Below are 9,598 nucleotides of genomic sequence, written 5' to 3' on the forward strand. Positions count from 1 at the left end.
AGAACTGAAGCAACATTTAACTGAGCATAAAATTTATTCAGAGGCATTCTTGAAACAAGACCTTACTGACTATTCTGGCTCAGATTTTGCAGTTGTATTTGTCCTTTCCAGGCTGACTAAACTTACCCCTTTGAAACTCCACTTAAAAGTGCAAATGGCCTCAGTCCCTGCCAGTGTAAGTTCAGAAGATCTGTGTTGTGGCCATTGGCCACGCTGAGTCCCCAAGCAACCAAGGCACTTGTGACCTAGTCAGAGGAAAACTGAGCTGCATCTCAGGTGTCTGGTTGCTGTTTGGTTACTCCTTGGAGTCTTCTCCAAGAAAGGAGAGTTACATTCTCATTTCTGTTTTGCTGTTCAGAGGTGACAAGTGCTGAACTGGCTTATCCTTACAATTACTTCTGCTCTGGGTATGTCCTGTGGCATTTCAACTGTTACCCTGACCTCTCAAGAGATCCCAGTTGAAATCCTCCCATGAAGAGCAACCCTCTGTGTGTGGTGTTTTGGCAGTCCCTACTCAAAACCATATGCTGGGGTGTTGATGTGCCTGCCAACATGGTGACCAGCATGAAGAACAGAATAAACATAGCTTTTCCTGCAAAGAACCCTGTTCCTACTGCATCATTCTATGCTAGTACCTCAGCACTTTCTAGTTGTGAATAATATTTTGGTGCCAAAAAGTTACCTATAGATAATAAGTATTGTCACTTTTCCATTCCTGTATTTCATTTCTTTGTGCTGAACATGGAGACACACAAATCAAAGAGCAGTTTGAGTAATTCATTCTTCTGAAAAATACAGTGAAAGAAAACTATCCTATAGATCATAAATCTTCCCTTAGAGAAAGAATTTCTCCACCTGTAACAAGTTAGGAAACGGATTTCTTGCAGAAGAAGGAATTTCCAAGACTAAAAGTCTTTGATCACAGAGTTTTCTGTTTTTCAGCTTTGTGATTGCATGTTTTCTTTGATGATGTTGCATAAAGGACATAGTGACCAAAGTACCTACAAGGTTTACATGTCTTATTCCAGGGAAAATTATGGAAATGGGAAGTTGAGAATTTAGTAGTGATTGAGAGCTATTTGTTTGTGATTAAAACAGCAGTGGGAATGTTCACTTTTGTATGTTAGTTAATGCTGTGCAGGTCCATATACTGAGCATACCAGACAGTGATTTTAATCTCAAAAGACAACACTTCTCTTTTCCTTGCTAAGGGCATAAAACATAACGGTATTGCCCTTTCAGTAAAACCAGACAAAATTAGTATAGAGTAGCCTAAAAGACATGATGATTGCATTGAAAATGAGTAAAACTGAGAGAAATGGAGAGCAGGATGGAGCCTAAAAGATTTTAAAAACTGAAAGAATAGAACAAAAAAGTCGCTCTGTAAAAAATTGAAGCATTTGACAATAATAAAGTTCTATTATTTGAGTTTAGTTGAAAAAATTGAAGTGTTCCAGTGCCTGAAAGGTGCTGCAAGAAGGCTGAAATGGCACTTATATTTACAAGAGCATGTAGTGGAAAAGGGGGAATGATTTCCGAGGATAGATTAGATTAGATACTAGGAAGAAATTCCTCCCTGTGAGAATGGTCAGACACTAGCACAGGTTGCCCATAGAAGATGTGGATGCCCCATCCCTGCAAGTGTCCAAGGCCAGGTTGGACAGGGCTTTAAGCAACCTGGGCTAGCGGAAGGTGTCTCTGTCCATGGCTGAAGGATGGAACAGGATGATTTCTAGAGTCCCTTCAAACCCAAACCACTCTATGGTGCCATGATTCTCTGTGCACAAAGAACATCTCCTTATTCAAAGTTCTTGCAGTGAACTGCCGGCCAGTGGTCATTTATTCTGTTTCACATTAATAGCTTGCAGATGAATGCATTAGTACAAAGTTTTTACTTAGTCACACTGGCTCTTTTCAGTCTCATTGTACTGTAAAGTAAGAAAAAAAAACAATCAAACAAACAAACCAAACCTGAAAATGTAACCTATAGCTGAGAAAGGCCAGAGGATCCTTTGCTTCTCTCACTTGGCAGTGGATATTAGCAGAAATTTGGTTGGTGAATGTATCATTGTCCTGGGCAGTTCCTGGACTTGGACCAAATGCTACTGGTTTTCATGTGGTCTCAGGTTGCCCTGCCTTTTATTCATGATTTCTGGACTGCACTGGGGAAGCAGAAAGCAAAAGCCTCCATGTGAGGAGTATAGGCCCAATCCTGTGAGCCTTTCTCCTTGGTTTCCTAGTTTAGCACATTAGATGTCTGCCTGGTTGCAGGATTTCTGTTGCAGGGATTGGAAGCAGCAGTAGTTGCAGGTGCTTACAAAAGGCACATGCTGGCACATGCTTTGATGCCACTCCTGTTTTGTGGAGAAAAAAAAATCGGTGTGATGTCTTATTTATTAATGTATGAAGAATATTTCAAGCCATGATGCATTTCACAAACTTTATTTAATCTGGTATTTATTTAACTTTTTTCTCCCCCAGCAAGTGCTACTTCAAAACTAGTTCTCTCTCAGACAGTCTACTGTTTCTAGGGTATATACCAAACAGCAGGAGATACCTACTTAAAGAGCTGATGACCCATTTGGGAAAATTTACAAATTAGGAAATTATCAGTTAGAGGAGTTAGAATGCCAAGGCAAAGTCAGGGGAAGTTAATGTGTAGGCTGCCATTGCCTAAATTACATATGATGATGAAAGGATCATCAATGTTATTATGAGCTGTTTTTAATTAATGAAAAATGTAACAATTTGCTTTTTTAATGTTGGTAACTTCAAAAGATGCAGTTTTACCATTATAGTACAGTAGACTGGATTTTCAGTAGTGCCAAAAGGAAAATATTAGTTTGCTCCATAGAGCACCTGGATTGATATTAACAGTGTTCTTGATATAGCAGAAATAGAGTCTTTCCATTTAAAGCAAATAGTCTCAAGACCATTTGTGAAATCACAGTGATATTTTTTTGGATGTGAGGGGATAGTTCTTAAAGCACTGATGGCTGTTTATTTGAATAGTAAACATGTGGCATTTCTATATTCACTTTGATCCTGGTGTTACGAACCAATTTAACACAGAAGACCAAAGGAAATGAAGCCTCTGTGAATAAAACTGATTGAACTCAGAACAAAAAAAAAAACCCAAACAACAACAACAAATATTAAAATCAAATGAGGTTAGATATTGGTCCCAAGAAACTTGATATGTTTTATTTAATAGTAAAAGAGGCAAAGAGAGAGAAAAAAGAAAAGACAGAAATAGAAAAGGAGGTATGGGTGGGTGGGGGAACAGAGAGCGAGTGACAGGGTAGAAATATATCACCTTTCTGAGGGTCCTAATAATGTGTCATTGCTTCCCTCCATCTGGTCTTCTTAGCAGTGAGGGTCCTCCGCCCCACCAAAAAGTGTAGAATCCCATGGATTAATATACGTTTCGGCCAGGTGGGAATACCCAGGTGCCTCCGCTGGGAAGGGCTAGGTTTGACACTGTCCCTTGCAACACTGTGGATCTGTTGCAGTGCTCTGGTGCAGAGTCTGGGGCCCCCTTTGGGGGGGCCTTTCATGGGCCATGACACCCCCTCAGCTGTCCTTCACATGGATGCAGCTTTTCCTGGAGTGAAGGGGCCCAGAGCTGAGCTGGTCTGCCCAGTGGAGGATGGGCGTCCACTGTCTCAGACCAGAGGCTATTTCACCACACACCCAAAACCTCTCCTCCCTCCACCCTTTGGTATGAGGCTCTGTGGAAGCCTGGCAGCAGATAAGCCTGGGGCTGCAGTGTCCACCCCAAAGGTGCTTTTTCTTTTTGCCCCAGCCCAGACCTGAGCAACTTTATCTTATCTCCATCAATGAGCAGTCCAAGGCCTTAGGGTGTGGTAGTCTTTTCTGCAGCTTTTATACAGTTTTGCTATAACAGGCAAAAGTCCTTCATGAAGATGTTTAAGCCATAAATTAAAACATTTCAGTCTCTGACACCTGGGAATTCTCCAAATGCTTTAGTAACTTTTTTAGACACCATGGAATAAAACACAACAGGTATTTAGCTGCACACAGTAATAGCATCTAACACCCTGAGGCAAAAATTGCACAAAAGTATTAATGGAAGTTTAATTTATTTCTTGTGCTTCCCTAACACATCAATGTTAGGACAAAAAACCTTGACAAAATAATGACCAGGACTTCATATCAAGTGGCTTCTATGATTACACCCAGAATAATGGTCATAGCTTTTATATTGCAGCAATGTATAAGATCCAAAAAGCAGAGCCCCTGCCCAAGCCCGACTTGTGGTAGATCCATTGTAAGTCCTATTCCCACTCTTTTGAGACATTGGTGTACAGTAAGCAGAGAACTGAAGAAAAGATGTGATGGTCCATCACTTCAAAAAGAGAAGAAGAAATGCAGAAAAATAAAATGGTCAAGACTGTTTTTGTTCTGTATGAGCTTCATAGGACAGCTCACTCTCACTGTATGAAGGGAGCAATGAGCTGGAAGTGTGTTAAAGAGCTGCCACACAGTTAGGAGAACAGCTGAGAGAAGGATCTGGGGAGCTCCAGCTTCGGAACCATGTCACTTAAGGTTCTGGAGGCAATAACTAGAGCAGAAAGATTCATCTGTCTGGTCTGCTGTGAAGATTTACACAGCTCTGGAAATGGAAAACATTAATTACTTTTGTTACCATACTACACACCATTAGTATTTACATGCTTAGTGAAGAGTAGAAAAGAGCAGGCTTTGGATGCCATTGCTACCACAATGATGACCAAGAGGGGACTAAAGCCAACAGAAACAAAAGGAAAGCCAATGACAAGCAGTTCTGAAGAAAGTGTCTTCTTTTTTGTCAAGCTTGCATATGAAGCCAGTTCCTTCATAGAGGTGAGTTGGCCTGCTGCCAGCAAAGGCAGCTGGTTTTGGACAGCTATGGTTGTGGATGAAGAACAGTGGAGAATTCCAGGGACTGTTTGTGGGTGTGATGTGACCTTGCTGTAATTGCTTCTTTACCAATCTTTTAAGGATATTTAATTTTTTCTCTGTTAAAGGCCATTGATCAATCCATAGAGGATGATCAGTTTTGCAGTTCAGCTTTAAAGTGGTAGGTTTTTGATGTGGTTTCCATCACAGGCCTACTTCCAGTTTTGCTTCCCACTGGGACAGGATGTCTCTCCCCCAGACAGTGAGAGGCTTCTGAACAACAAAAGGATGTACCATTGCTGTCCTTCCTTCAGGACGTGTAATGTTAATCACAGATGCACTGCAAACACACAGTAGCACCTCCAATCCCTGTGAGGGAACCTGCGGAAGCTACCAAATCCCAATCACTGGGCCAAAACATGTGAGAGATTCCTGTGACATCTGCACCAGCATCTGGAGTGCCTGTAATGTAAATTGTTTTACCACAGTGAGTCAGACTGCAAATCAATTTTGGTTGGTTGTGGTCTAAAAATTGCACCCAAAAGACCTCAGGACCTGAGGTTCCAAATGGCACAGACATAACTGAATTCTCTGGAAAGTTGTTTTGCTTGGGTGTATCATGGTGAGAAAGAGTTTCATATCGTGGATTTACATCATTATGACCATATCTTACGAGTAAGGCAAGGAATTGTTCATTTCGATCAGTAAATTTCGATCAGTATTATACCAGTTAGTTAGTGGAAACGGAGGATTTACCTCTGCTTGAGATTGTGTTTTGCTTTCCTGTCTCACCACTGCTGCATCTGACACAGGAGAACAAGGAGTGCTGCACAGCAACCAGCTGTCCCGGGAGCCCTGCCAAGAAGGGCGGGAGAGCAGAGCTCCACATTCCTCGTAGCCCCCCTTGCTGGAGGGAGCAGCTGAGGAGTGTGTTGCCTCGGAAACGAGGAGAAAGCCAGAGCCTGCTAATTTGCGTCTCAATTTGCTACACTGGACCTCTTTGGGATCAACTTTTTTTCCCCTTGCAATCTGCACAGTTTGGGCTGCCCGTGCGCCGCAAACCCTGAATCTGTGGCACTTTCCAATGAACTGTTACAAGTTCCACACCGTGCCCCCACCCACAGGGGCTCAGCTGGAAAGCTCTCAGCTCCGAGCTGCAATTTCGGCATGCTTCCCACCCTCCCCCCCCCACCCAGCAGCGAATGAAGCAGGCTTCAAGGCTTCTAAGTGAACTGTGTCTCCACAGAAACTCTCCTGAGCTCTCCTGCCTGCACCCTATCCAACTCTGGGCAGAGCCATCTCGGCCCTTCTCGACCCCTGGCTGCCCCCTGCCCGCTCCCCTGCAGGCAGAGCCGAATCCAAAGCTTCCCCCCCCAATCATCTGTAACCTGCGGCTGAGGAGTTAAAAGCGGTGAAAACCCTGGAAGAGGCTTGGCGGAGGAATTTATACAAAAGAAGCCTCAGAACTGCAAAGCAAAATGGCAGTCTGAGTCTGCTCTGAATGGGTGGCTTCCCAGGAAGGGAGAGACCCCCACAGCCCCTCGGCCAGGCAGAGCGGATCCAGAGCCCCCCTCAGTAGATTCCGCCTAGACAACTTTAAAACGAGATCCGGCCACACCACCGGCAGGAGAAAGGGAGCAGGACACAAGAACAACAGCCCCTGTTTTCCAAAGCTCTTCCAAACTCTCATCTCCCGGATGCGTTCGATTCCCAGCCTCCCCAGAACACGACCGCTGACCCCCAAATTCTTGGAATGCCACGAAAATCCTGAACGTTCTCCCAGAAACTCCGGAGGTGGACGATTCCGCAGAGGAAGAGGAGGATGTGCCGTCGCAGCACCAGTGACGCAGGGGACCCCGGAAGAAGCAGAGGATAAAACTGAAGATGGAAACTGATTTGATTCCCTCTTTTTGAGGATCAGGGTCTCATTTGTGCTGCCTGGGGAAACCTCAGACACGCTAAGGGAAGGGAAGGAACCCCGAGCAAGACCTGAGAGCCCTCAGAGGAGGACGAAGGCTCAGCACCACCCGGAATTAGAGTCCCAGAACTAGGTACTTTGTTTCGGTGTTCGAGAAAGTCTCCGTTGCGATCATTCTGTTTAAAGCTCTCCATTAAAGCTCTGAAGACAGGCATTAGTTTGACCAAAGTCTCTTCCTTTTTAAGAGAGACTAGGTTGTAAATGTTCAAGTTTATCTGGTCCCGGAAATCAAAGGTAAAAGCAGACTTCGAGTTTATATTTCGAGAATTCACTTTTACCCAAATTAGTACGTCTTTTAGTTCATGTTTTGAGATGTCTGAACGTCCCTTATCCTATAAAATTGTCTCAAGCAGGTGGTAAAAGACGTCCTATTCTGCTTTAGATATATAGTTTTCCATCTCATTACCCAGGAGCCACTAAAGTTGCTACTTACTACTTGCAAGTATATCAGCTACAGATGACGAGGGGATCGTCCATTCCTCCTCTTAACAGCCTGGTTCTCTGGCGTCTTTTTTTTTTTTTTTTTTTTTTTTTTTTTTTTTTTTTTTTTTTTTAATATTCCTCTAATCTATAATTCCTCACACATGAGGAGCACCATTTAATGCCGGCCATGGGTTTATATACAAAATCACAAATGAGACAGGACTGCTGTGGACCGCATCTCGAGCTGTTTATTTTCCAGCATCAGTGTCATTACATGGTTATGACAATGGGAAGATGCCAGCAGCTCATGTCCTTGGCAGCAGCCACAGAACTCAGTTTTACTACTCACTTTAAAAGTTTTTTGACCAATCACACAAAGCAAAAGCATATTGACAATAGTTTTATCCAACCACTATAAGAACACACACCTTCGCTTAAAACAATGCTTGCTTATTTTGAATACAACACCTGCTTGTAAGCCTTAAAATACAATGCACAGAGCTCCTTTATTAATCTTAGAACTTCTTAATATCTTGCTAGATATACTTTTCTGTAGCTTCGGGAGTTATTCTAGTCAAGCATAAGTACACAGACTATTGCTTTATTTGTCCTTGCTTTTTACATCTCATATAACTTTTCTGCTGACAAATCTTACGGCTACTGCTTAGCTCTAATTGCAGTTCTGCTATTTCTTCCTTTTGCAGCTTTCCCAAAACCCTCTGATTTTAAGGATTCCCACAGGTCAGTGGGACACAAGGCAGTTGTCAAGCTGCCTCTGTAAGCCTTCAGACACAGCCCATGTTCCTGGCAGTCCTACCCCTGCTCCTGTCTTGGCTATGAGGGCTGAATGGTGATTAGGTCATTTTTTCTCTCACTAGGCCTCGTCTCCTCAGAGGTGAGTGATGTTCGTCCAGACAAGCAGGTAACCACTCTGGACCTGTTGGCATAAATAAATAATAAATAAATAATAAAATAAGTAATAAAACACATGTGTACCTTCTCTCCTAGGTCAATAAATCAGCTGGGCTTCACCATTGCACACCCAATTGTGGATCCTTACATAAAACTTCTAGAAATTGTTTCTGCACACACAAATCTTCAGAGCAGTATCACTCTGCTGGGGATCAAAATCAATTATCTACTTTCAAAAATTCTAGTGTAAATATTGCATTATCTAAATGTTCTTGAGGAGCCATATTCTCCCCTTCTTTGTTTTTCAACAACATGTGCATCTCTCGCATTGAACATGAGGGCAACATAAAAGTAAGACAATACATGTAGTAAAGTAATAAACTCACACCAAGCAAAAATAAGCAAGGTAATACATGTATTCAGTAGCACATGAGCGAAAGGAGAGTGATTTAGAACAATACATCATCAGTTGCCTAAATATTGTACCATCATCAAGTCTGCAATAGCTAGCAAGCCGTGTTTCACAGTGAGGACCCGGAAAACTATGCCCAGGCAAGGTTTCCAAGTTTACTTCAAACAGGGGTCCAGCTTTTATAAGCCCAAATTGGCCAGTCAAAGTGACTTGAGTACAGTTTTATTGCAGAAAACACCTGGGTCTGTTGGCATACTTCCAACCAGCTAGGGCCAGGGCTTGGCCAGAGTCAAGGCCTTAACTGGAAGAGTTTTCCTAACATATCTTACAAACAAGTGTCTAGTAATAGCATTTGGGAAAGTTTCTTAAAATTATGTGTCTTGCAGATAGCTACACAGTGGTATGTGAAGGTTTGTAAAGCAGCCAGCTTTGCCATTTATCCTTGGCTAAGTAGTGAATGGTACCATGAATTAATTGCAAACAACCAAGGGAATGCATATGTATAACCTCAAATATCTTATGGATAATGCCTGTTATAAACAGTCAGCGAATTCACGCTATGACATTAACAACATATTCAGAATCATTAATACAGCAGCAGTGCTTGTCCTAAGAAGTTGAGATTATATTTTTTTTTACACATCAATGCATATATGACATTAAAACAGAATAAAAGCATGAAAGAAAGCAATAAACAGTTTACAATTAATAACAGCCATAATTTGGAATTGTTACTCATTCTTCTGTGTTACCTATGGAAAATAAAATAGCAGAGATTGTTATGAATAGTTGTGTTAATTGACCAATGCAGAACATGTATGCCCATAGAATTTTTTATTAAATTAGGGTCTAATAAACCTTCTTTTAAATTTCTTTTTTAAAATATTGATTCCTTGTAATGTTTCTAGGATAGCAGGGACTCTTAGAAACAAACTGCTAATGAAGCTTTCCTTGACCAGGCCCACAAGGAC

Source organism: Vidua macroura, chromosome 2 (genome assembly GCF_024509145.1).
Source record: "Vidua macroura isolate BioBank_ID:100142 chromosome 2, ASM2450914v1, whole genome shotgun sequence".
Taxonomy (NCBI): domain Eukaryota; kingdom Metazoa; phylum Chordata; class Aves; order Passeriformes; family Viduidae; genus Vidua; species Vidua macroura.